Below are 27,084 nucleotides of genomic sequence, written 5' to 3' on the forward strand. Positions count from 1 at the left end.
TCCACCATTATTATTGTTGAAACCTTGTTGAGGTCTCTGTTGATCTTTCCATGAAAGATTTGGATGATTCCTCCATGAAGGATTATAGGTGTTTCCATAGGGTTCTCCCATGTAATTCACCTCCTCTATTGAAGGGTTCTCAGGATCATAAGCTTCTTCCTCAGATGAAGCCTCCTTAGTACTGCTTGGTGCATTTTGCATTCCAGACAGATTTTGAGAAATCATATTGACTTGTTGAGTCAATATTTTGTTCTGAGCCAATATGGCATTCAGAGTGTCAATCTCAAGAACTCCTTTCTTCTGACTAGTCCCATTGTTCACAGGATTTCTTTCAGAAGTGTACATGAATTGGTTATTTGCAACCATTTCAATCAGTTCTTGAGCTTCTGCAGGCGTCTTCTTCAAATGAAGAGAGCCTCCAGCAGAGCTATCCAAAGACATCTTGGACAGTTCAGAGAGACCATCATAGAAAATACCTATGATGCTCCATTCAGAAAGCATGTCAGAGGGACACTTTCTGATCAATTGTTTGTATCTTTCCCAAGCTTCATAGAGGGATTCTCCTTCCTTCTGTCTAAAGGTTTGGACTTCCACTCTAAGCTTACTCAATTTTTGAGGTGGAAAGAACTTTGCCAAGAAGGCATTGACTAGCTTTTCCCAAGAGTCCAGGCTTTCTTTAGATTGAGAGTCCAATCATGTTCTAGCTCTGTCTCTTACAGCAAAAGGGAATAGCATTAGTCTGTAGACCTGATGAGCGGATAATTTATACGCTTTTTGGCATTGTTTTTAGTATGTTTTCAGTAGGATTTAGTTAGTTTTTAGTATATTTTTATTAGTTTTTAGTTAAAATTCACTTCTCTGGACTTTACTATGAGTTTGTGTGTTTTTCTGTGATTTCAGGTATTTTCTGGCTGAAATTGAGGGACCTGAGCAAAAATCTGATTCAGAGACTGAAAAGGACTGCAAATGCTGTTGGATTCTGACCTCCCTGCACTCGAAGTGGATTTTCTGGAGCTACAGAAGCCCAATTGGCGCGCTCTCAACGGCGTTGGAAAGTAGACATCCTGGGCTTTCCAGCAATATATTGTCCATACTTTGCCCAAGATTTGATGGCCCAAACCGGCGTTCAAAGTCACCCTCAGAAATTCCAGCGTTAAACGCCGGAACTGGCACCTAAATGGGAGTTAAACGCCCAAACTGGCATAAAAGCTGGCGTTTAACTCCAAGAAGAGTCTCTACACGAAAATGCTTCATTGCTCAGCCCAAGCACACACCAAGTGGGCCCGGAAGTGGATTTTTATGTCATTTACTCATCTCTGTACACCCTAGGCTACTAGTTCTCTATATATAGGACCTTTTACTATTGTATTTTCATCTTGGTTCTTCTGGTTCCCTCTCTGGGGCCGAAACCAATGATCACTTTTGTTCTTATGTATTTTCAACGGTGGAGTTTCTACACACCATAGATTAAGGTGTGGAGCTCTGCTGTACCTCGAGTATTAATGCAATTACTATTGTTCTTCCATTCAATTCCGCTTGTTCTTGTTCTAAGATATCACTTGTTCTTCAACTTGATGAATGTGATGATCCGTGACACTCATCATCATTCTCACCTATGAACAAGGTGACTGACAACCACTTCTGTTCTACAAGCAACCAAGGCTCTAGTGAATATCTCTTGGATTCTTTAATCGGAATCTTCGTGGTATAGGCAAGAACTGATGGCGGCATTCAAGAGAATCCGGAAGGTCTAACCTTGTCTGTGGTATTCTGAGTAGGATTCAATGATTGAATGACTGTGACGTGCTTCAAACTCCTAGCAGGCGGGGCGTTAGTGACAGACGCAAAAGGATCGATGGATTCTATTCCGTCCTGACCGAGAACCGACAGCTGAATTCCGTTATGCTGTGACAGAGCATATGCAATCGCTTTCACTGAGAGGATGGGAGGTAGCCATTGACAACGGTGAAACCCTACACAAGCTTGCCATGGAAAGGAATAAGAAGGATTGGATGAAGACAGTAGGAAAGCAGAGAGACGGAAGGGAAGGCATCTTCATGCGCTTATCTGAAGTTCCTACCAATGAATTGCATAAGTATCTCTATCTTTACCTTTGTGTTATTTTCGTTCATCACCATTACCATTTGAGTTTGCCTGACTAAGATTTACAAGATGACCATAGCTTGCTTCAATACTAACAATCTCCGTGGGATCGACCCTTACTCGCGTAAGGTTTATTACTTGGACGACCCAGTGCACTTGCTGGTTAGTTGTGCGAAGTTGTGTAATGCCATGGTACTGAACTACCAAGTTTTTGGGGTTCATGACCGGGGATTATGAGAGTTGTGAAAAAGTATTGTTCACAATTTCGCGCACCAAGTTTTTGGCGCCGTTGCCGGGGATTGTTCAAGTTTTGAGCAAGCTTTTGGTAACATCAGTGCCAAGATCCGGCAACAACACCAAGTTTTTGGCGCCGTTGCCGGGGATTGTTCAGTTTGGACAACTGACGGTTCATCTTGTTGCTTAGATTAGGTATTTTTTTCTTCAGAGTTCTTAAGAATGAATTCTAGTGTTTCAAGGTGATGTTCTTATCATCACCAAAGCTGATTGATCCTCATCAATTTAGCTCTTGAATGCAATGTCCTGCTGAAGCTTGGCTAGCCATGTCTAATTCCTTTAGACTAAAGCTTTAGACTAACATTGCATGATTCCTGGAATTCTCATTAAGAATTTTGATACCTTTATTTTCCTTTTCACTTAATTTTCGAAAAAGCAAAAAAAAAAAACTACAAAATCATAAAATCCAAAAATATGTCTTGTTTGAGTCTAGAGTCTCATCTTAAGTTTAGTATCAATTGCATGTTTCTATTCTTATTGCATTCATGCATGTGTCCTCATTGATCTTCAAGTTGTTCTTAATGATTTCTTTGTTTTGATCTTTGAATTCTATTGACTTGAGTGTTTTGTTATATGCATTCTCATTTTGTTAGTGTCAATGGTATACAAACTGCTAAGTTTGGTGTCTTGCATGCATTATTATTTGATTTTAGTTGCATTTTGATTATTCTTTATTATTAAAAATCCAAAAATATTTTTAATTTGTGTCTTTTCAAGTCAATAATACAGAGAATTGAAGATTCAGAACATACTGCAGAGGAATCACACAGAAAAAGCTGGGCATTCAAAAATGCCCAGTGAAGAAGACAGACTGGCGTTTAAACGCCAGCCAGGGTGCCTGGCTGGGCGTTTAACGCCCAAAAGGGTAGCATTTTGGGCGTTAAACGCCAGAATGTGCACCATTCTGGGCGTTTAACGCCAGGATGGCTAGAAGGGAAGATTTTGTTTTCAAATCAATTTTTTTTAAGTTTTCAAAATCTTTTCAAAATCAAATCTTTTTCAAATCAATTTTTCAATCAAATCTTGTTCAAAATCAATTTCTTTCCTTTTTTAAAGATACTTACTATCAATTAATGATTTGATTCAACATTTCAAGTATGTTACCTTTTCTGTTGAGAAATGTTTAATGTTTGAATCATATCTTTTCTTGTTGGTCAAGTTTTTAATTTTCAAATCAAATCTTTTTAAAATGTTTTTCAAATCATATTTTCTCAATCACGTCTTTTTAAAACTAATCATATCTTCTTAACCACATCTTTTCCAAAATAGTTTTCAATCAAATCTTTTTGATTTCTAATTTCAAAATCTTTTTAAAAAAATCACTTGATTTCTTTTCCATTTTCATTTTCGAAAATTAAGTAATGTTTTTAAAAAATGTTTTCAAAATTTTTTCACTTAATTTTCGAAAATCACTTCCCTCCTTCTCACATCCTTCTATTTATGGACTAACACTATCCCTTAATGCAAAATTCGAACTTCATCTCCTTTGTTAAGTTCGAATTTTCTACTTCTGTCTTCTACTCTTTTTTTTCCTCTGACACTTCAAGGAATCTCTATACTGTGACATAGAGGATTCCACAATTTCTTGTTCTCTTCTCTTTCTTATGAGCAGGAGCAAAGACAAAGGCATTCTTGTTGAGGCTGATCCTGAACCTGAAAGGACCTTGAAGAGAAAGCTCAGAGAAGCCAAAGCACAACTCTCTTTAGGGCACCTAACCGAATTTTTCAAGGAAGAAGAACTCATGGCAGCCGAAAACAACAACAATGCCAACAATGCAAGGAAGGTGCTGGGTGACCTTACTGCACCTACTCCCGACTTCTATGGGAGAAGCATCTCTATCCCTGCCATTGGAGCAAACAACTTTGAGCTTAAGCCTCAATTAGTTTCTCTAATGCAACAGAATTGCAAGTTCCATGGACTTCCATTGGAAGATCCTCATCAGTTTTTAGCTGAATTCTTGCAAATCTGTGACACTGTCAAGACTAATGGGGTTGACCCTGAGGTCTACAGACTAATGCTATTCCCTTTTGCTGTAAGAGACAGAGCTAGAGCATGGTTGGACTCTCAACCTAAAGAAAGCCTGGACTCTTGGGAAAAGCTAGTCAATGCCTTCTTGGCAAAGTTCTTTCCACCTCAAAAATTGAGTAAGCTTAGAGTGGAAGTCCAAACCTTCAGACAGAAGGAAGGAGAATCCTTCTATGAAGCTTGGGAAAGATACAAACAATTAATCAGAAAATGTCCCTCTGACATGCTTTCTGAATGGAGCATCATAGGTATTTTCTATGATGGTCTCTCTGAACTGTCCAAGATGTCTTTGGATAGCTCTTCTGGAGGATCTCTTCATCTGAGGAAGAAGCTTATGATCCTGAGAACCCTTCAATAGAGGAGGTGAATTACATGGGAGAACCCTATGGAAACACCTATAATCCTTCATGGAGGAATCATCCAAATTTTTCATGGAAGGATCAACAGAGACCTCAACAAGGTTTCAACAATAATAATGGTGGAAGAAACAGGTTTAGCAATAGCAAGCCTTTTCCATAATCTTCTCAGCAACAGACAGAGAGTTCTAAGCAGAATATCCCTGACTTAGCAACCATGGTCTCTGATCTAATCAAAACCACTCAAAGTTTCATGACTGAAACAGGGTCTTCCATTAGAAATTTGGAAGGACAAGTGGGTCAGCTGAGCAAGAAAATTACTGAGCTCCCTCCTAGTACTCTTCCAAGCAACACAGAAGAAAATCCAAAAGGAGAGTGCAAGGCCATCAACATGGCCGAATTTTGGGAGGAAGAAGAGGCAGTGAACGCCACTGAGGAAGGCCTCACTGGGCGTCCACTGGCCTCCAATGAGTTCCCTAATGAGGAACCATGGGAATCTGAGGCTCAAACTGAGACCATAGAGATTCCAATGGACTTACTTCTGCCATTCATGAGCTCTGATGAGTATTCTTCCTCTGAAGAGGATGAGTATGTCGCTGAGGAGCAAGTTGCTAAATACCTTGGAGCAATCATGAAGCGAAATGACAAGTTATTTGGAAATGAGACTTGGGAGGATGAAGCTCCTTTGCTCACCAAAGAACTGAATAACTTGTCTAGGCAGAAACTGCCTCAAAAGAGACAGGATCCTGGGAAGTTTTCAATACCTTGTACCATAGGCACCATGACCTTCAAGAAGGCCTTGTGTGACTTAGGGTCAAGTGTAAACCTCATGCCCCTCTCTGTAATGGAGAAGTTAGGGATCTTTGAGGTGCAAGCTGCAAAAATCTCACTAGAGATGGCAGACAACTCGAGAAAACAAGCCTATGGACTTGTAGAGGATGTTCTGGTTAAAGTTGAAGACCATTACATCCCTACTGATTTCATAGTCCTAGAGACTGGGAAGTGCATGGATGAATCCATCATCCTTGGCAGACCCTTCCTAGCCACAGCAAGGGCTGTGATTGATGTTGATAGAGGAGAGTTGATCATTCAAGTGAATGAAGAATCCTTGGTGTTTAAAGCCCAAGGATATCCCTCTGTCATCATGGAGAGGAAGCATGAAGAGCTTCTCTCAAAACAGAGCCAAACAGAGCCCCCACAGTCAAACTCTAAGTTTGGTGTTGGGAGGCCACAACCAAACTCTAAGTTTGGTGTTGAACCCCCACATTCAAACTCTAAGTTTGGTGTTGGGAGGTTCCAACATGGTTCTGAGTATCTGTGAGGCTCCATGAGAGTCCTCTGTCAAGCTAATGACAATAAAGAAGCGCTTGTTGGGAGGCAACCCAATGTTTTATAATTAACTATTTTCTTTTGTTATTTTATGTCTTTTGTAGGTTGATGATCATAAGAAGTCACAAAATCCATGAAAAAAGCAAAAACAGAGTGAAAAACAGGAAGAAAAACAGCACACCCTGGAGGACGCACCCACTGGCGTTTAAACGCCAGTGAGGTTAGCTGGTGGGCGTTTAACGCCCAGTCTGGCACCATTCTGGGCGTTTAACGCCAGAAAAGGGCAAGAACCTGGCGTTAAACGCCAGAAAGGGGCACCAGCCCGACGTTTAACGCCAGAATTGGCTCAAAACGTGTTTTTGAATGCCATTTGGTGCAGGGATGACTTTTCCTTGACACCTAAGGATCTGTGGACCCCACAGAATCCCCACCAACCCCACCACCCTCTCTCTTCTTCACCCATTCACCAATCACCTCAACACCTCTCTCCGAAAAACCCCCCCACCTATCAAATCCCACTATCATCTTCACTCTTTCATTCTCACACACCCTAAACACTACTTCTTCCCCTTTTGGCCGAACCACAAAGCCATCTCCCTCTCCTCTATTTCTCCTTCTTCTACTCTCTTCTTTTGCTCGAGGACGAGCAAACCTTTTAAGTTTGGTGTGGTAAAAGCATTGCTTTTTATTTTTCCATAACCATTTATGGCATCCAAGGCCGGAGAAACCTCTAGAAAGAGGAAAGGGAAGGCAAAAGCTTTCACCTCCGAGTCATGGGAGATGGAGAGATTCATCTCAAGGGTGCATCAAGACCACTTCTATGAAGTTGTGGCCATGAAGAAGGGTCAACTTTAATCAAAGGTTGGACCAAGTCCTCATAAACATTTGTGAAGAGGACGCTCAATGGAAGAGAAACTCAAGAGGAAAGCCGGTTCAACTGAGAAGGCATGACCTCAAGCCCATCACTAAGAAAAGGATGGAGCAAACAAGAGACCCCTCTCATCAAGAGATCCCTGAGATGCCTCAAGGGATGCACTTTCCTCCACAAGACTATTGGGAGCAACTAAACACCTCCCTAGGAGAGTTGAGTTCCAACATGGGACAACTAAGGATGGAGCATCAAGAACACTCCATCATCCTCCATGAAATTAGAGAAGATCAAAGAATCATGAGGGAGGAGCAATAAAGACAAGGAAGAGACATTGAGGAGCTCAAGCACTCCATAAGACCTTCAAGAGGAAGAACAAGCCGCCATCACTAAGGTGGACCCGTTCTTTAATCTCCTTGTTCTTTATTCTTCTGTTTTTCGAAAATTTATGCTTATGTTTGTTTGTGTCTTATGATCATTAGTGTCTTAGTGTCTATGCCTTAAGGTTATGAATGTCCTATGAATCCATCACCTCTCTTAAATGAAAACTGTTTTTATCACAAAAGAACAAGAAGTACAGGATTTCAAATTCATCTTTAAAACTAGCTTAATTAGTTTGATGTGGTGACAATACTTTTTGTTTTCTGAATGTATGCTTAAACAGTGCATATGTCTTTTGAATTTGTTGTTCATGAATGTTAAAATTGTTGGCTCTTGAAAGAATGATGAAAAAGGAGAAATGTTACTGAGGATCTGAAAAATCATTAAAATGATTCTTGAAGCAAGAAAAAGCATTTCCATTCAAAAAAAAAAAGAATTTTTTCGAAAAAAAAAAAGAGAGAAAAAGAAAAGAAAAACGAAAAAAATATATAATAAGAGTTGAGTGTGCTTAAGAACCCTGGACACCTCTAATTGGGGACTTTAGCAAAGCTAAGTCACAATCTGAAAAGGTTCACCCAATTATGTGTCTGTGGCATGTATGTATCCGGTGGTAATACTGGAAGATAGAGTGCTTTGGGCCACAGCCAAGACTCAATAAGTAGCTATGTTCAAGAATCATCATACTTAACTAGGAGAATCAATAACACTATCTGGATTCTGAGTTCCTAAAGAAGCCAATCATTCTGAATTTCAAAGGATAAAGTGAGATGCCAAAACTGTTCGGAGGCAAAAAGCTACTAGTCCCGCTCATCTAATTTGGAGCTAAGTTTCATTGATAATTTGGAGTCTATAGTATATTCTCTTCTTTTTATCTTATTTGATTTTCAGTTGCTTGGGGACAAGCAACAATTTAAGTTTGGTGTTGTGATGAGCGGATAATTTATACGATTTTTGGCATTGTTTTTAGTATGTTTTCAGTAGGATTTAGTTAGTTTTTAGTATATTTTTATTAGTTTTTAGTTAAAATTCACTTCTCTGGACTTTACTATGAGTTTGTGTGTTTTTCTGTGATTTCAGGTATTTTCTGGCTGAAATTGAGGGACCTGAGCAAAAATCTGATTCAGAGACTGAAAAGGACTGCAGATGCTGTTGGATTCTGACCTCCCTGCACTCGAAGTGGATTTTCTGGAGATACAGAAGCCCAATTGGCGCGCTCTCAACGGCGTTGGAAAGTAGACATCCTGGGCTTTCCAGCAATATATGATAGTCCATACTTTGCCCAATATTTGATGGCCCAAACCGGCGTTCAAAGTCACCCTCAGAAATTCCAGCGTTAAACGCCGGAACTGGCACCTAAATGGGAGTTAAACGCCCAAACTGGCATAAAAGCTGGCGTTTAACTCCAAGAAGAGTCTCTACACGAAAATGCTTCATTTCTCAGCCCAAGCACACACCAAGTGGGCCCGGAAGTGGATTTTTATGTCATTTACTCATCTCTGTACACCCTAGGCTACTAGTTCTCTATATATAGGACCTTTTACTATTGTATTTTCATCTTGGTTCTTCTGGTTCCCTCTCTGGGGCCGAAACCAATGATCACTTTTGTTCTTATGTATTTTCAACGGTGGAGTTTCTACACACCATAGATTAAGGTGTGGAGCTCTGCTGTACCTCGAGTATTAATGCAATTACTATTGTTCTTCCATTCAATTCCGCTTGTTCTTGTTCTAAGATATCACTTGTTCTTCAACTTGATGAATGTGATGATCCGTGACACTCATCATCATTCTCACCTATGAACAAGGTGACTGACAACCACTTCTGTTCTACAAGCAACCAAGGCTCTAGTGAATATCTCTTGGATTCTTTAATCGGAATCTTCGTGGTATAGGCAAGAACTGATGGCAGCATTCAAGAGAATCCGGAAGGTCTAACCTTGTCTGTGGTATTCTGAGTAGGATTCAATGATTGAATGACTGTGACGTGCTTCAAACTCCTAGCAGGCGGGGCGTTAGTGACAGACGCAAAAGGATCGATGGATTCTATTCCGGCCTGACCGAGAACCGACAGCTGAATTCCGCTATGCTGTGACAGAGCATATGCAATCGCTTTCACTGAGAGGATGGGAGGTAGCCATTGACAAGGGTGAAACCCTACACAAGCTTGCCATGGAAAGGAATAAGAAGGATTGGATGAAGACAGTAGGAAAGCAGAGAGACGGAAGGGAAGGCATCTTCATGCGCTTATCTGAAGTTCCTACCAATGAATTGCATAAGTATCTCTATCTTTACCTTTGTGTTATTTTCGTTCATCACCATTACCATTTGAGTTTGCCTGACTAAGATTTACAAGATGACCATAGCTTGCTTCAATACTAATAATCTCCGTGGGATCGACGCTTACTCGCGTAAGGTTTATTACTTGGACGACCCAGTGCACTTGCTGGTTAGTTGTGCGAAGTTGTGTAATGCCATGGTACTGAACTACCAAGTTTTTGGGGTTCATGACCGGGGATTATGAGAGTTGTGAAAAAGTATTGTTCACAATTTCGCGCACCAAGACCTCAGGGTCAACCCCATTAGTCTTGACAGTGTCACAAATTTGCAAGAATTCAGCTAAAAACTGATGAGGATCTTCCAATAGAAGTCCATGGAACTTGCAATTCTGTTGCATTAGAGAAACTAATTGAGGCTTAAGCTCAAAGTTGTTTGCTCCAATGGCAGGGATAGAGATGCTTCTCCCATAGAAGTCGGGAGTAGGTGCAGTAAGGTCACCCAGCACCTTCCTTGCATTGTTGGCATTGTTGTTGTTTTCGGCTGCCATGTGTTCTTCTTCTTTGAAGAATTCGGTTAGGTGCTCTAAAGAGAGTTGTGCTTTGGCTTCTCTGAGCTTTCTCTTCAAGGTCCTTTCAGGTTCAGGATCAGCCTCAACAAGAATGCCTTTGTCTTTGCTCCTGCTCAAAAGAAAGAGAAGAGAACAAGAAAATGTGGAATCCTCTATGTCACAGTATAGAAATTCCTTGAAGTGTCAGAGGAAAAGAAGAGTAGAAGACAGAAGTAGAAAATTCGAACTTATCAAAGGAGATGGAGTTCGAATTTTGCATTAAGGGATAGTGTTAGTCCATAAATAGAAGGATGTGAGAAGGAGGGAAGTGATTTTCGAAAATTAAGTAGAAAATTTGAAATCATTTTTTTGAAAAACATTACTTAATTTTCGAAAATGAAAATGGAAAAGAAATCAAGTGATTTTTGAAAAAGATTTTGAAATTAGAAATCAAAAAGATTTGATTGAAAACTATTTTGAAAAAGATGTGGTTAAGAAGATATGATTAGTTTTAAAAAGATGTGATTGAGAAAATATGATTTGAAAAACATTTTAAAAAAGATTTGATTTGAAAATTAAAAACTTGACTAACAAGAAAAGATATGATTCAAACATTAAACCTTTCTCAACAGAAAAGGTAACATACTTGAAATGTTGAATCAAATCATTAATTGATAGTAAGTATCTTTAAAAATGGAAAGAAATTGGTTTTGAAAAAGATTTGATTGAAAAATTGATTTGAAAAAGATTTGATTTTGAAAAGATTTTGAAAACTTAGAAAAAATTTGATTTGAAAACAAAATCTTCCCTTCTAGCCATCCTGGCGTTAAACGCCCAGAATGGTGCACATTCTGGCGTTTAACGCCCAAAATGCTACCCTTTTGGGCGTTAAACGCCCAACCAGGTACCCTGGCTGGCGTTTAAACGCCAGTCTGTCCTTCTTCACTGGGCGTTTTGAACGCCCAGCTTTTTCTGTGCATTTCCTCTGCTGTATGTTCTGAATCTTCAATTCTCTTTATTATTGACTTGAAAAGACACAAATTAAAAATATTTTTGGATTTTTAATAATAAGGAAAAATCAAAATGCAACAAGAATCAAATAACAATGCATGCAAGACACCAAACTTAGCAGTTTGTATACTACTGACACTAACAGGATGAAAATGCATATGAGACACACAAAACACTCAAGTCAATAGAATTCAAAGATTAGAGCAAGTAAATCGTCAAGAACATCTTTAAGATCACCAAGATACATGAATGAATGCATGCAATTGACACCAAACTTAAGATGAGACACTAGACTCAAACAAGAAATATTTTTGGATTTTATGATTTTTTTAATTTTTTTTGTGTTTTTCGAAAATTAAGTGGAAAAAGATATCAAAATTCTTAATGAGAATTCCAGGAATCAGTGCAATGCTAGACTAAGACTCCGGTCCAGGAATTAGACATGGCTTCACAGCCAGCCAAGCTTTCAAAGAAAGCTTCGGTCCAAAACACTAGACATGGCCAAAGGCCAGCCAAGCCTTAGCAGATCACTGCTCCAAAAGCAAGATTGATAGAAATCAACAAGCTCTTGTGATGATAAGTTGAAACCTCGGTCCAATGAGATTAGACATGGCTTCTCAGCCAGCCAGACTTCAACAAATCATCATGAAACTCTAGAATTCATCTTCAAGAATTTCGAAAAAAATACCTAATCTAAGCAACAAGATGAACCGTCAGTTGTCCAAACTAGAACAATCCCTGGCAATAACGCCAAAAACTTGGTGTTGTTGCCGGATCTTGGCACTGATGTTACCAAAAGCTTGCTCAAAACTTGAACAATCCCCGGCAACGGCGCCAAAAACTTGGTGCGCGAAATTGTGAACAATACTTTTCACAACTCTCATAATCCCCGGTCATGAACCCCAAAAACTTGGTGTTCAATACCATGGCATTACACAACTTCGCACAACTAACCAGCAAGTGCACTGGGTCGTCCAAGTAATAAACCTTACGCGAGTAAGGGTCGATCCCACGGAGATTGTTAGTATTGAAGCAAGCTATGGTCATCTTGTAAATCTTAGTCAGGCAAACTCAAATAGTAATGGTGATGAACGAAAATAACAAAAAGGTAAAGATAGAGATACTTATGTAATTCATTGGTAGGAACTTCAGATAAGCGCATGAAGATGCCTTCCCTTCCGTCTCTCTGCTTTCCTACTGTCTTCATCCAATCCTTCTTATTCCTTTCCATTGCAAGCTTGTGTAGGGTTTCACCGTTGTCAATGGCTACCTCCCATCCTCTCAGTGAAAACGATTGCATATGCTCTGTCACAGCACGTGGAATTCAGCTGTCGGTTCTCGGTCAGGCCGGAATAGAATCCATCGATTCTTTTGCGTCTGTCACTAACGCCCCGCCTGCTAGGAGTTTGAAGCACGTCACAGTCATTCAATCATTGAATCCTACTCAGAATACCACAGACAAGGTTAGACCTTCCGGATTCTCTTGAATGCCGCCATCAGTTCTTGCCTATACCACGAAGACTCTGATCTCACGGAATGGTTGGCTCGTTTGTCAGACGAGCACTCGGTTGTCAGGCGATCAACCATGCATCGTGCAATCAGGAATCCAAGAGATATTCACCCAATCGAAGGTAGAACGGAGGTGGTTGTCAGTCACACGTTCATAGGTGAGAATGATGATGAGTGTCACGGATCATCACATTCATCAAGTTGAAGAACAAGTGATATCTTAGAACAAGAACAAGTGGAATTGAATGGAAGAACAATAGTAATTGCATTAATACTCGAGGTACAGCAGAGCTCCACACCTTAATCTATGGTGTGTAGAAACTCCACCGTTGAAAATACATAAGAACAAGGTCTAGGCATGGCCGAATGGCCAGCCTCCCAATGATCTAAGATAGCATAAAAATGAAGATAGCTACCCCGATATCTCAATACAATAGTAAAAGGTCCTACTTATAGAAAACTAGTAGCCTAAGGTGTACAGAGATGAGTAAAAGACATAAAAATCTACTTCCGGGCCCACTTGGTGTGTGCTTGGGCTGAGCAATGAAGCATTTTCGTGTAGAGACTCTTCTTGGAGTTAAACGCCAGCTTTTATGCCAGTTTGGGCGTTTAACTCCCATTTTGGTGCCAGTTCCGGCGTTTAACGCTGGGATTTCTGAGGGTGACTTTGAACGCCGGTTTGGGCCATCAAATCTTGGGCAAAGTATGGACTATCATATATTGCTGGAAAGCCCAGGATGTCTACTTTCCAACGCCGTTGAGAGCGCGCCAATTGGGCTTCTGTAGCTCCAGAAAATCCACTTCGAGTGCAGGGAGGTCAGAATCCAACAGCATCTGCAGTCCTTTTTAGTCTCTGAATCAGATTTTTGCTCAGGTCCCTCAATTTCAGCCAGAAAATACCTGAAATCACAGAAAAACACACAAACTCATAGTAAAGTCCAGAAAAGTGAATTTTAACTAAAAACTAATAAAAATATACTAAAAACTAACTAGATCATACTAAAAACATACTAAAAACAATGCCAAAAAGCATACAAATTATCCGCTCATCAGTTACCTTACTGGAATTCTCTGCACTCTGTGGTTGAGAGTTCCATCTTTTCTTGTCTTCTGTTTGTTTATGCGCAGGAATAGAGACAAAGAACATCTCTTAGACTTTGATCTTGAACCTGAAAGAACTTTCAGGCGGCGTTTGCAACAAGCAAGACTTTACATGGCTGCAGAATCCACTATGGATCCTAGTGATGTTGTTAATGCCAATGTGGCAAATCCGAATGGGAATGAGAAACAAAGGAGAGTACTTGGGTCTTACTCTGCTCCTACTGTGGATCTTGTTGGAAAAAGCATTGTGGTGCCTCCTATAGCTGCGAACAACTTTGAGTTGAAGCCACAATTGGTCACCCTGGTGTAACAAAACTGCCAGTATCATGGTCTTCCCCATGAAGATCCAAATTAATTTATTTCTAATATTCTGCAGATTTGTGATACTGTGAAGACAAATGGAGTGAACCTTGAGATGTACAAACTCATGCTCTTCCCGTTTGCTCTGAGGGATAGAGCAAAGGGCTAGATTCCCAACCCAAGGAGAGCTTGGATACTTGGGACAAGATTGTTACTGAGTTTCTTACTAAATTTTTCCCCACCAAAGAAGCTAACTAAGCTCAGGGTGGAGATTTAGACCTTCAGGCAGAAGGATGGTGAAACTCTTTTTGAAGCATGGGAGAGATACAAGCTACTGACTAGGCAATGTCCTCCAGACATGTTTTCCAAATGGACCCAACTAGATATCTTTTATAAAGGTTTGAGTGAAATGTCCAAGATGTGGTTAGATAATTCTGCAGGTGGTTCACTGCACAAGAAGAAGACACCAGAGGAGACTATTGAGCTTATTGAATTGGTTGCTAGCAACCAATATTTATACTCATCTAATAGGAATCCTGTGAACTCTGAGGCTCCTCAGAAGAAGGGTGTTATGGAAGTAGAAGCTTTTAATGCTATTCTTGCTCAGAACAAGTTTATGTCTCAGCAAATAAGTCTACTTACTCAACAGATGGGTGGCATGTAAGTCTCAGCTATCAACACCCAAAGTCCACCTCAAGAGGTCTCTTATGACATGAGAGGTAATTTTGTGCAAAATGATAATTATGATTATGCTCAATCCTCTTCTGAACAGGTAAATTACATGGGGAATGGTCCTAGAAACCCCAATAATGGTCCTTACTCTAAGACATATAATCAGGGATGGAGAAATCACCCAAATTTTGGGTGGAGGGACCAACCTCAGAGACCTCAGAATTTCAACAATAATTCTCAAGGCGGCTTCCAACAGAATAATCACAATAATTGCCAATTTTAGTCGCATCAACAACAATCACCTCTGCAGGCAAATTGTAAATCCCAAGAAGATTATAATTGGGAGATGATAAGGAGTTTTATGCAGGAAACCAGAGCCTCCATTAGAAACTTGCAAGTGCAAATGGGCCAACTAAGCAAGCAAATACTTGAGAGGTCCGCAAGTACATTTTCATGTGATACAGTGGTGAACCCAAGAGAAGACTGCAAGGTTATTCAATTGAGAAGTGGTAAAGTAGATGGATCTGAGACCAAGGTCAATGAAGAGTCAGTTGAAAAAGAAGCTCTAGAGGAGAAGAAGGAAGAAGTGGAGCACGCCCCTCCTAAGCGTGCAGACAATCCATTCCCTGATTCTCTTGACACTTATCCCACCTTGCTAAAGGCTGCTGAATACAAGCCAAAAATGCCATATCCTCAGAGGCTTCAGAAGGCTTCCAAAGAAAAGTAATTTTCTAAATTTTTAGATGTCTTCAAGAAGCTACAGATCAACATTCCTTTTGCAGAGGATCTTGAGGAAATGCCTCTCTATGCTAAATTTATGAAAGAGTTGTTGACCCGCAAGAGGAACTGGAAGGAACAAGAAACAGTGGTGCTAACCAAGGAATGCAGTGCCATAAATCAACACAACCTTCCTGAGAAAATGCTAGATCCAGGGAGCTTTGTAATTCCATGCACCATTGGAGATGTCACCATTCAGAGAGCTTTATGTGATCTTGGAGCTAGCATCAATCTAATGCCACTTTCAGTGATGAAAAAGCTTCAAATTGAGGAGGTAAAACCCACTCGTATTTCTCTTCAACTTGCTGATCTTTCGATTAAATTACCTGTGGGTGTTGTTGAGGATTTACTTGTTAAAGTAATACCATTTATTTTTCCTGTTGATTTTGTTATATTAGACATGGAAGATGAGGTAAAATCCTCTATTATACTTGGTAGACCCTTTTTAGCTATAGGTAGAGCTTTGATTGATGTGCAAAAGGGTGAATTAACCCTGAGGGTCAATGAAGAACAGGTGGTCCTTAATGTTTTTGAAGCTCTCAAATACCCTAATGATTCTGAAGGGTGCATGAAAATAGATGTTATTAAACTACTTATTCAAGAGATACTGAAAGCTGAGGTACTTGATGACATTCTGGATCCTATTTCTGAGTATGAATTAGTAGAAGTTGACGATTCACCACCCCAGAAGGCTGTGGTTCACACGCCTAAAGCAGAGGAGGAAGCCCCCAAGCTTGAGCTCAAACCTTTACCTCTTTCTCTAAATTATGTGTTTTGGGTGAAAATGATTTATATCTAGTGATTATTAGCTCTTCCCTAAAGTCTGAAGAGGAAGAGGCACTTATTTCAGTGCTCAAAAGCCATAAAACAGCTCTTGAGTGGACCATTAGTGACTTGAAGAGGATTAGTCCAACCAAGTGTATGCACAAGATCCTCCTTGAAGACGATGCTAAACTAGTTGTGCAACCACAAAGGAGACTCAATCCAACCATGAAAGAGGTGGTCCAAAAAGAGGTAATGAAATTATGGGAAGCAGGTATTATTTACTCTATTTCTGACAGTCTTTGGGTAAGTCCTGTGCAGGTAGTTCCCAAGAAAGGAGGGATGACAGTGATCAAGAATGAAAAGAATGAGCTTATTCCTACAAGAACAGTCACATGTTGGAGAATGTGTATAAACTACAGGAGGCTCAACACTGCTACAAGGAAGGATCATTTCCCCCTGCTTTTCATTGATCAGATGCTTGAGAGGTTAGCTGGTCATGCTTTTTATTATTTTCTGGATGGATATTCTGGATATAATCAAATTGTAGTTGACCCTCAAGATCAAGAGAAGACAACATTCACATGCCCTTTTGGAGTGTTTGCCTACAGGAGAATGCCATTTGGTACTCTGTAATGCTCCAGCAACTTTTCAGAGGTGTATGCTTTCAATTTTTTCTGATATGGTTGAAAAATTCATTGAGGTATTTATGGATGATTTTTATGTTTTTGGTAATTTTTTTGAATCCTGCCTTAAGCATTTATCTCTTGTCTTGAAACGGTGTCAAGAATCAAACCTTGTTTTAAATTGGAAAAAATGTCATTTTATGGTTACAGAAGGTATTGTTCTTGGACACCAGATTTCAAGTAAGGGGATTGAGGTTGACAGAGCAAAGGTGGAGGTAATTAAAAAATTACCACCACCAGCTAATGTTAAGGGAGTCAAGAGTTTCTTGGCTCATGCAGGATTTTATAGAAGATTTATAAAGGATTTTTCTAAAATTGCTAAACCATTAAGCAATCTGTTGGTTGTTGATGTTCCTTTTGTCTTTGATTCTGATTGCCTGCATGCTTTTGAAACTCTGAAAGCAAACCTTACCTCTGCTCCCATCATAGCTCCCCCTGACTGGGATTTACCAATTGAGTTGATGTGTGATGCTAGTGATTTTGCTATAGGAGCTGTTTTAGGACAAAGGCACATCAAGCTTATACATGTCACTTATTATGCTAGCCGTGTGTTAAATGATGCCCAAAAGAATTACACAACTACAGAAAAAGAATTATTAGCTATTGTGTATGATGTTGATAGGTTTAGGTCCTATTTAATTGGTTCTAAGGTTATTGTTTATACTAATCATACTGCTTTGAAGTACCTTCTAACCAAACAGGATTCTAAACCAAAATTAATCAGATGGGTGTTGCTCCTTCAGGAGTTTAATATTGAGATAAAAGACAGGAAAGGGTCAGAAAATCAAGTAGCTGACTATCTTTCCAGAATTGAGCCTGAAGCAAGAGTACAACCACCCATAGCTGTAACTGAGATGTTTCCGGATGAGCAATTGTTCCTCATTCAGCAGGCTCCATGATTTGCAAACATTGTAAATTACAAAGCCATGATTATATTCAAAGGGAGTACAGTAGAAAACAAGTAAAGAAGCTATTGACTGATGCAAAGTACTACATTTGGGAAGAAACATACCTTTTTAAAAGGTGTTCAGATGGTATAATCTGGAGGTGTGTCAAACTCTTTCCCGGGAAGCTGAAATTTCGGTGGTCAGGACCGTTTGTGGTCACCAGAGCTTCACCATATAGTCAGGTGGAAATACAGGAAGAGAATTTTGATAGAAAAATTACAGTGAATGGATAGAGGTTGAAGCACTATCTTGGAGGCAAGATCGATCGCCAGAGGTCCGCTCATCGGCTGAATTAGCAGAATTGACCATCAAGCTAGTGATGTTAAAGAAGTGCTTGTCGGGAGGCAACCCGATAATTTCATATCCTTAGTTATTTTTTGTAGTGGTGGTTTCTTATTTATTTGATTTTTATTGATTTTTTACTGTTTTTCTTTCATTTTCCGTGTGTTTTGATCATGCGGCTATTTTAGAACAAGAACCGAACACTTCGAAAAATTTTTGCCGAAAAAAAAGCGAGAGAAAATAGGCCGAGTGTTGTGCTGGAGTTGTGTACAAACTTTGCCCCGTGCACCAGCTCATCCATGCGTACGCGTCACTCTGGTTCTCGGCAATCCACGCGGGAGCGCACATGGCGCGCACGCGTGCCTTGAAAAATCGACGTAAATGGGTGCATGGCCGAAAGTTGTGCTGGTCTCGCGCTGGTATTGTGCTAGCCGCGCAACTCAACCCACACGTCTGCGTCCCTGACGCGTACGCGTCACCCTCACCATATGGCCAACCACGCATACGCACGCTGTGTGCGTACGCGTCGATCACGCCGCATCACTTACCCCGCGCGCCGCCCTGTTTTCATTCTCTCTCCCTCCCAAATCTTTATTCTTTCTTGTTCTTTTATCCTTCTATTCTTCTTTTATCATACTATTTTTTTTCATGTGCCTTTTTTTATGTCCCTCTCTGTTTTCAGTCCTTTTTTGCTTAAGGACAAGCAAACCTTTAAGTTTGGGGTTGTCGCTTCGCTTATGGCTTTTCTGTTTATTTTTATGGTACCAAAGGGAGGCGAATCATCTTCACTGAGGAGCATAGCCTAAAGAATAAGACGACCACTAGGATAACTGAGGTGGTTGAGTTCCTTTCATTCTATTTTCTCTTCTGCTCTTATTTTGTTGTCTTTTATTTTCTGTTGCTTTGATTACCTGCATGATCTTTAGTACTTTCAATTCTTAGATTTAGTTTCATTCTGTTATCTGCTTTTAGTAAAAAAAATTGTCTCATGTATCACTCACTGAGCTTGAATCTAAAAAGAAAAGAAAAGAAGTGATGTATGGCATGAGAAATTGAGTTTATATTTAAGAGTAGCCTTATTTACTTAAATGCGGTGGTATTATTTGTAATTCTGAATGCATGATATGAACCGTGCATAGTTAAATTTGAATCAAAGGATGTTGATGTATATGGAACAGGAATTTAGAGAACTATTATGACTTCTCTGAAATTTATGAAAGTTTAATCCTTGAAGCAGAAGAAAACAGCAAAAGAAAAAAAAATAAAAGCACGGTCCAAGGCTCTGAGCATCAATGACTAGGGAGGTCAGACATAATTAAAAGCTCAAAGAGTTGTTTTCCTAGTCATATGCTTATGGTGTGATTGTGTCAAGTAATCATTGAGACAAAACACTAAGAGTCGAGATCAAATGCATTTAACAGAGTATGCCAAAGGCTTTGAGCACCACTGTCTGGGAGTAACTGAAATAAAAATTAGAACTTAAAGAGAGTTTTCCAGTTAAGTGCTTGTGGTGTTTTTGTGTTAAATAACCCTTGAGACAAAACATTTAAAGTCACGGCTAGGCTCAAGGTATAAAGCACCAAAGAAAAGAGAATTAAAGTAAATTTTGCTGTGTTTAAGGATTAAACTGGAGTATAAAGATCAAAGAATTCATAATATGATCCGGATTCTAATTCCGAATGACACTGACATTCCTCTGATTCAAAGGAGAGTGAGATGCCAAAACTGTTCAAAGTTACAATGAATAGACCCCATTTTAAGAATAGACTTGAGAATGATTAAACTCTCACTTCTCATGCAAATTCACATCTTAATCATGCACTTATTTTGGTTGCTTAAGGACAAGCAACAATTCAAGTTTAGTGTTGTGATGCGTGAGCATCTTTTCTATCTTTTCCTAGTGAATTTACATTAATTTGTTGAGTTTAATCAAGAATTAAGTATCTTTTAGCCACCATGGATGCTACTTTGATTTGTATGCAATTCTATTTATTTCAGGTAACATTCGGATGAATTTGATGGAGTTTCCGCAGAAAAAGAGAAGAAGGCAAATGATGCTGTCAATCCTGATCTCTCTGCACTCAAACCTGAATAACTCGAGCTACAGAGATCAAATGCAAACAATATTTGGATTGAACAGAAAGTTCTGTGGGAGGAATGCTGGAAGAGTGCTATGCGCACGAACAAGCCCACGCGTACGCGTATATCACGCGTGCGCGTCACTTGTAGTTATTACACCCCACGCATAAGCATCTAGGACACTGATGATTGGATTTTTGACGGTATAGAATTTCACAAATGAATTCTCGTTGCAAGTATAGTCTCTAAACCAATCAAAAATCCTTTCATGCAAAAGATTGTTTGTCACAAGTAACAAACCCCTAAAATTAATAACCGAAGTATTTAAACCTCGGGTCGTTCTCCCTAGGAATTGTAATGAAGTGTCTTGTTATTGGTTGTGATGTGTTTTGGGGTTTTGGATAAGAAGCATGAAAAGTAAATGGCAATGAAAATAAACTAACAACTATAAAAGGCTCTTGGCAAGGTATGAAAACTAGAAGTCCTATCCTAGTTATCCTTCTCAATTGTGATGAGAATTGTTTATTGCTACCACTTAGTTAACCCTTACTAAATAAAGGAAAGTCAAGTGGATGAATTGACTTGAGCCACAAGTCCTAGCCAACTCCCAAGGAAAGACTAGCTTTAGTGCACTCCAAACCAATTAGCAATCTCTCCAATTATCAATCAACAAAGGAATTAGATAACTCAAGTGTCACTAATTACTCTACCTAGGCCAAGAGGAACAAAATCTACACTATATCTAGAAGAGGCATTTCAACAAACACATACAAGGCAATAAAAGTAAATAACATAAATTGCAAGAATTAAAGGAATCTACAACTACAAAGGCAAGAGATCAACAATAGAAAAGCAAAGAAGAACAATTATTATGAATTACCTCTTATTGAATTGAAAGAAAATGGAAGGAACAATAGTAGATCTACAACAAAGTATAAGAACAACATACAGGAAATTACAATAAAAGAATGGAAGAAGAACGAATGTAACAACAAGGAATTGAGAAGATAGAAGTAGAAGAAGATGAATTAAAATCTAGATCTAAGAACTAAACCTAATCCTAATCCTAATTCTAGAGAGAAGTGAGAGCTTCTCTCTCTAGAAACTACTTCTAAAACTAAACTATGACTAATTGGTTAAAAGTTAGTTGATTCCTCTTCAATCCTTGGCTTAAATAGCATCAGAAATGAGTTGGATTGGGCCCACAAGGCTTCTAAAATCGCTGGCCCCATGTTGCATTAAGTGAACCAGATGGCAGCAACGGCATGTGCGCGTACTATGCGCGTGCGCGCCACCATACGTGTAGCAATGATGAGCGGATAATTTATACGTTTTTTGGCATTGTTTTTAGTATGTTTTTAGTATGATCTAGTTAGTTTTTAGTATATTTTTATTAGTTTTTAGTTAAAATTTACTTTTCTGGACTTTACTATGAGTTTGTGTATTTTTCTGTGATTTCAGGTATTTTCTGGTTGAAATTGAGGGACCTGAGCAAAAATCTGATTCAGAGACTAAAAAGGACTACAGATGCTGTTTGATTCTGACCTCCCTGCACTCGAAGTAGATTTTCTGGAGCTACAGAAGCCCAATTGGCGCGCTCTCAACGGCGTTGGAAAGTAGACATCCTGGGATTTCCAGCAATATATGATAGTTCATACTTTGCCCAAGATTTGATGGCCAAAACCGGCGTTCAAAGTCACTCTCAGGATTTCCAGCGTTAAACGCCGGAACTGGCACAAGAATGGGAGTTAAACGCCCAAACTGGCACCAAAGCTGGCATTTAACTCCAAGAAGAGTCTCTATCCAAAAATGCTTCAATGCTCAGCCCAAGCACACACCAAGTGGGCCCGGAAGTGGATTTTTATGTCATTTACTCATCTTTTGTAAACCCTAGGCTACTAGTTCACTATTAATAGGATCTTTTGACATTGTATCTGTACCTCATGACACTTTACACGTTTCTTTGTGTACCTTCCACGGCATGAGTCTCTAAACCCCATGGTTGGGGGTGAGGAGCTTTGCTGTGTCTTGATGGATTAATGCAATTACTACTATTTTTCATTCAATCATGCCTGCTTCCATTCTAAGATATTACTTGTTCTTAAATCGGATGAATGTGATGATCCGTGACACTCATCATCATTCTCAACTATGAACGTGTGCCTGACAACCACCTCCGTTCTACCTTAGATTAAGTAGATATCTCTTGGATTCTTTAATCAGAATCTTCGTGGTATAAGCTAGAACTGATGGCGGCATTCAAGAGAATCTGGAAGGTCTAAACCTTGTCTGTGGTATTCTGAGTAGGATTCAATGATTGAATGACTGTGACGAGCTTCAAAATCCTGAGGGCTAGGCATTAGTGACAGACGCAAAAGAATCACTGGATTCTATTCCAACCTGATTGAGAACCGACAGATGGATAGCCGTGCCGTGATAGGGTGCGTTGAACATTTCCACTGAGAGAATGGGAGGTAGCCACTGACAACGGTGAAACCCTTGTATACAGCTTGCCATGGAAGGATCCTTGCGTGCTTGAAGAAGAAGACAGTAGGAAAGCAGAGATTCAGAAGATGGAGCATCTCCAAAACCTCAACCTGTTCCCCATTACTGCAAAACAAGTACTTATTTCATGTTCTTTTACTTTTCACCATCAACCTTGATAATTATTGATATCCTGACTAAGATTTACAAGATAACCATAGCTTGCTTCAAGCCGACAATCTCCGTGGGATCAACCCTTACTCACGTAAGGTATTACTTGGATGACCCAGTGCACTTGCTGGTTAGTTGTGCGGGGTTGCAAAAGTGTGATTGCGATTTCGTGCTCCAAGTTTTTGGCGCCGTTGCCGGGGATTGTTCGAGTTTGGACAACTGACAGCTTATCTTGTTGCTTAGATTAGGACTGTTTTATTTTTGTTGGTTTAAGTGTCTTTTAGTTGAGTCTAGTTTCATATTTTAAGTTTGGTGTCAATTGCATGCTTTTATTTTTCTTTTAATTTTCGAATTTGCATGTCCTTAGTCCCTTTTTGATCCTTAAAAATTCTAAGTTTGGTGTCCTCTTTGTGTTTTTCCCTTAAAATTTTCGAAAATTAGTGTTTGATTTTCTAAAAATTTTAAGTTTGGTGTCATTTTGTTGTTTTTCTCTTTCATCTTTTCAAAAATCAAATCTTTTTCAAAAAAATTTTCAATCATATCTTTTTAATTGCTGATTTCAAAATCTTTTTAATTAACTAATTGATTCAGTTTTCAATTTGATTTGATCTTATTTTCTTTTAATTTTTGAAATTTTATTTTATTTTCCAATTATTTTATTTTATTTTTCGGTCACATAAAAAAAATATATACTTTGCTTGTGAATTCATATCATATTCCCTCTTTCCATCATGGACCTAAGTGGAATTGAGCAGTCCAGAAGGACTCTGGGGTCATATGCTAACCCCATAACAGCTGCATATGGGAGTAGCATCTGTACACCTCCCATCAAAGCAAGCAGCTTTGAGCTAAATCCTTAACTCATTATCATAGTGCAGCAAAATTGCCAGTATTCCGGTCTTCCACAGGAAGAGCCTACTGAGTTTCTGGCACAGTTCTTACAAATTGCTGACACAGTACGTGATAAAGAGGTGGATCAGGATGTCTACAGACTATTACTGTTTCCATTTGCTGTAAAAGATCAAGCTAAGAGGTGGTTGAATAACCAACCTACAGCAAGCATAAAGACATGGAAACAGTTATCAGACAAATTCCTGAATCACTTTTACCCTCCAAAGAGGATGACACAGCTAAGGCTGGACATCCAAGGCTTTAAACAAGAGGATAATGAATCCCTTTATAATGCCTGGGAGAGGTATAGAGGTATGCTAAGAAAATGCCCCTCTGAAATATTTTCAGAGTGGGTACAGTTAGACATCTTCTACTATGGGCTTACAGAAAAAGCTCAGATGTCTTTAGACCACTCAGCTGGTGGATCTATACACATGAGGAAGACAATTGAAGAAGCTCAAGAGCTTATAGACACTGTTGCTAGAAATCAATATTTGTACTCTAGCAATGAGTTCTCTCCAAAAGAGGAAGTCATGGTAGTAGCCACTAATCCTAATCCTCAAAGAACAGATGATTGAGCTTAATCAACAATTACACCTGATGACAAAACAGTTAGCAGAATTTAAAGAGATGCTCCATGAAACTAAAATTGCTAACAAGAACATAGAACTGCAGTTGAATCAAGCAAAACAGCAGATATCTAAACAGATAACAGAAGAATGTCAAGCAGTTCAACTGAGGAGTGGGAAGACATTGAATAACACTGCTCAAAGTAGCAAAAAGCCAAATAAGGAACAATTGACAGAGGATAACCAAACCACTGTCCAATATCTCTCTAAGGACAGTAAGAGCCCAGAGAGGATTACTTTTGGCGTTCAAACGCCAGAAAGGGGAGGAAAGCTGGTGTTAAACGCCCATTCCTTGCCCAGTTCTAGCGTTCAAACACCAGAAAAGGGAGAGAAGTTGGCGTTAAACGCCCAACCTTCACCCAATCCTGGCGTTCAGACGCTAAGGGAGGATCAGACACCTGAGAGTGCTGACAGTAATCCCTCTAAAAAGGCTTCTTCAACCACTTCTGTAAGGAATAAACCTGCAGCAACTAAGGTTGAAGAATATAAAGCCAAGATGCCTTATCCTCAGAAACTCCGCCAAGCGGAATAGGATAAGCAATTTGCCCGCTTTGCAGACTATCTAAGGACTCTTGAAATAAAGATTCCGTTTGCAGAGGCACTTGAGCAAATACCTTCTTATGCTAAGTTCATGAAAGAGATCTTAAGTCATAAGAAAGATTGGAGAGAAACTGAAAAAGTATTTCTCACTGAAGAATGCAGTGCAGTCATTCTAAAAAGCTTACCAGAAAAGCTTCAAGATCCAGGAAGCTTTATGATACCATGCACATTAGAAGGAGCTTGCACCAAGACAGCCCTGTGTGATCTTGGAGCAAGTATCAATCTAATACCTGCATCCACTATCAGAAAGCTTGGGTTGACTGAAGAAGTCAAACCAACCCGGATATGCCTCCAACTTGCTGATGGCTCCATTAAATATCCATCAGGCATAATAGAGGACATGATTGTCAAGGTTGGGCCATTCACCTTTCCAACTGACTTTGTGGTGCTGGAAATGGAGGAGCACAAGAGTGCAACTCTCATTCTAGCAAGACCTTTCCTAGCAACTGGATGAACCCTCATTGATGTACAAAAAGGGAAAGTAACCCTGAGAGTCAATGAGGATGAGTTCAAGTTGAATGCTGTAAAAGCTATGCAGCATCCAGACACACCAAATGACTGCATGGGTGCTGACATTATTGACTCTCTGGTGGAAGAGATCAATATGACTGAAAGTCTAGAATCAGAGCTTGAGGACATCTTCAAGGATGCTCAGCCTGATTAAGAAGAACCAGAGGAAACAAAGGAATTTTCGAAAATTCCTCAGGAGGAGGATAAGCCTCCCAAACCTGAACTCAAACCACTACCACCATCCCTGAAGTATGCATTTCTGGGAGAGGGTGACACTTTTCCAGTGATTATAAGCTCTGCTTTAAATCCATAGGAAGAGGAAGCACTTATTCAAGTTCTAAGGACACACAAGACAGCTCTTGGGTGGTCCATAAGTGATCTTAAGGGCATTAGCCCAGCTAGATGCATGCACAAGATCCTGTTGGAGGATAATGCCAAACCAGTGGTCCAACCACAGAGGAGGCTAAATCCAGCCATGAAGGAGGTGGTGCAGAAAGAGGTCACTAAATTACTAGAGGCTGGGATTATTTATCCTATTTCTGATAGCCCCTGGGTGAGCCCTGTCCAAGTTGTCCCCAAAAAGGGAGGCATGACAGTGGTTCATAATGAAAAAAATGAACTGGTTCCTACAAGAACAGTCACAGGGTGGCGTATGTGTATTGACTACAGAAGGCTCAATACAGCCACCAGAAAGGATCATTTTCCTTTACCATTCATAGACCAAATGCTAGAAAGACTAGCTGGTCATGATTATTACTGCTTTTTGGATGGCTATTCAGGTTACAACCAAATTGCAGTAGATCCTCAGGACCAAGAGAAAACAGCATTTACTTGCCCTTCTGGCGTGTTTGTCTACAGGAGGATGCCTTTTGGTCTGTGTAATGCTCCTGCAACCTTTCAGAGATGCATGTTATCCATCTTCTCTGATATGGTGGAGAAATTCCTGGAAGTCTTCATGGATGACTTCTCAGTATATGGAGACTCATTCAGCTTCTGTCTTGACCACCTAGCACTTGTCCTGAAAAGGTGCTAAGAGACTAACCTGGTTTTAAACTGGGAGAAATGTCACTTTATGGTGACTGAGGGAATTGTCCTTGGGCACAAAATTTCAAGCAGGGGAATAGAGGTGGATAAGGCAAAGGTAGAGGTAATTGAAAAACTACCACCACCTGCTAATGTTAAGGCAATCAGAAGCTTTCTGGGGCATGCAGGATTCTATAGAAGGTTTATAAAGGATTTTTCGAAAATTGCAAAACCTTTGAGCAACCTGCTAGCTGCTGACACACCATTTGTGTTTGACACACAGTGTCTGCAGGCATTTGAAACCCTGAAAGCCAAGCTGGTCACAGCACCAGTCATCTCTGCACCAGACTGGACATTGCCATTTGAACTAATGTGTGATGCCAGTGACCATGCCATTGGTGTAGTGTTGGGACAGAGGCATAACAAGCTTCTGCACGTCATTTATTATGCCAGCCGTGTTCTAAATGATG

At 39.8% G+C, this 27,084-nt stretch overlaps 2 non-coding genes across 2 annotated transcripts; both read right to left on the reverse strand.

Annotated features, from left to right (window-relative positions):
* Positions 1-4,544: 4,544 nt before the first annotated feature.
* On the reverse strand, positions 4,545-4,652 carry LOC112704654 (small nucleolar RNA R71). Its single transcript, XR_003155268.1, has one exon. It is a non-coding gene; the product is annotated as a small nucleolar RNA R71 (small nucleolar RNA).
* A 9,705-nt stretch (positions 4,653-14,357) lies between these two features.
* LOC112704474 (small nucleolar RNA R71) lies at positions 14,358-14,466 on the reverse strand. The gene has a single exon (XR_003155098.1). It is a non-coding gene; the product is annotated as a small nucleolar RNA R71 (small nucleolar RNA).
* Positions 14,467-27,084: the final 12,618 nt, after the last annotated feature.

This window comes from Arachis hypogaea, chromosome 7 (genome assembly GCF_003086295.3).
Source record: "Arachis hypogaea cultivar Tifrunner chromosome 7, arahy.Tifrunner.gnm2.J5K5, whole genome shotgun sequence".
Taxonomy (NCBI): domain Eukaryota; kingdom Viridiplantae; phylum Streptophyta; class Magnoliopsida; order Fabales; family Fabaceae; genus Arachis; species Arachis hypogaea.